This window comes from Trichechus manatus, unplaced genomic scaffold (assembly GCF_000243295.1).
Source record: "Trichechus manatus latirostris isolate Lorelei unplaced genomic scaffold, TriManLat1.0 scaffold00661, whole genome shotgun sequence".
Taxonomy (NCBI): domain Eukaryota; kingdom Metazoa; phylum Chordata; class Mammalia; order Sirenia; family Trichechidae; genus Trichechus; species Trichechus manatus.
This window is the reverse complement of record NW_004444597.1, coordinates 17,618-18,987: the sequence shown is the minus strand read 5'-3', so window position 1 is coordinate 18,987 and position 1,370 is coordinate 17,618. Positions and strand designations below refer to the sequence as shown.

Below are 1,370 nucleotides of genomic sequence, written 5' to 3'. Positions count from 1 at the left end.
ATTTAGTGGTTCTGACTACTACCCTGGGGTGATCCATACCTCATATGCATGACTTTGCTGAGCACATGCTTTACATCCTTATTCCTCAAGCTATAGATAAAAGGATTCAGCACAGGGATCACTGTGGTCTAGAACACAGAGGCCACCTTCTCCTGGGCCATGTTACTGCTGGATGCTGGTTATAAATACATGAATATCATGGAGCCATGTAAAACTCCAACAACTGTAAGATGAGAGCCACAGGTAATAAATGCTTTGGATCTGCTCTCAGCTGAGGGTATTTGAAGAATGTGGGAGAGTATAAAGGCATAAGAGACTATGATGGCCACAGTTGTTACTAACGTATTGACTCCACCTCCAATTATCACCAAAATCTCATTGAAGTAGGTACTGGAGCATGAGAGCTTTAGGAGAGGAAGTGTGTCACAGAAATAATGGCAGATAATATTGTCCTCACAGAAGGAAAGCCTGGTCATGAAAATAGTGTCTACCACAGCTCCAAAAGACGCCATGAGCTAGACTCCACTCACCAGCATATTGTAGATCTTTTCGGACGTGGTGACTCTGTAGAGCAGTGGACTACAGATAGCTATGTATCTATCATACGCCATGGCAGTTAGCATATAGCACTCAGCAGTAGCAAAAACACAAATGAAAAAGAGCTGAGTCATACATCCAGGAGAGGAAATAACATTTTTCTCTCATACAAAGTTTTCGAAGAGTTTAGTGGTAACAACTGAGGAGTAAAACAGATCTAGGAATGACAAATTACCGAGGAAGAAGTACCTGGGTGATTGGAGCTTAGAATTGAAAGTGATGAGCAGTATCATACCCAAGTTTCACATTGCAGTGACACCATAGATCCCTAGAAACAAGAGGAAGAGAGGCAGCTGGAGTTCTGGTCTGTCTGTCAATCCCTCAAGGACAAACTCAGTCACTGTGTAATCATTCTGTCTGGCCATTTCCTTCAGGAAACAGGATGTGCAACAAAGAAAATGAAAAATCACGGGAAGTAAAGAAGCTGTTTGTCCGTGAATACTAGAAGGTTTACTAGTGTTGTGATAGAAGATAAAGTTGATTATCAAAGTAAAACAGTTTAAGGTGGTCAATAATAATGTGGTGAATAACATATTTCATATCAGGACTAGTTTTCTCAAGACCTTCATTAGCTACACAAAAACAGAGAATAAATATAATGTGATCTTTAAAAATAATAAGAAAATATCCCAATAGGGCAAAGCTGCCAATATTTGTGTATCCTCCAAGATTTTATTGGTGTCTGCAAGAAACTGGAACTCAGCAGCTATGCATTTAACTGCGACTACATAATAGAGTTCTGGAAAACTTGGTACTGAAAACATCAAGGTTTT

The 1,370-nt window shown here is 39.9% G+C and overlaps 1 pseudogene; it reads right to left on the bottom strand.

Annotated features, from left to right (window-relative positions):
- Positions 1-2: 2 nt before the first annotated feature.
- Positions 3-1,150, bottom strand: LOC101347490 (olfactory receptor 151-like; annotated as a pseudogene).
- Positions 1,151-1,370: the final 220 nt, after the last annotated feature.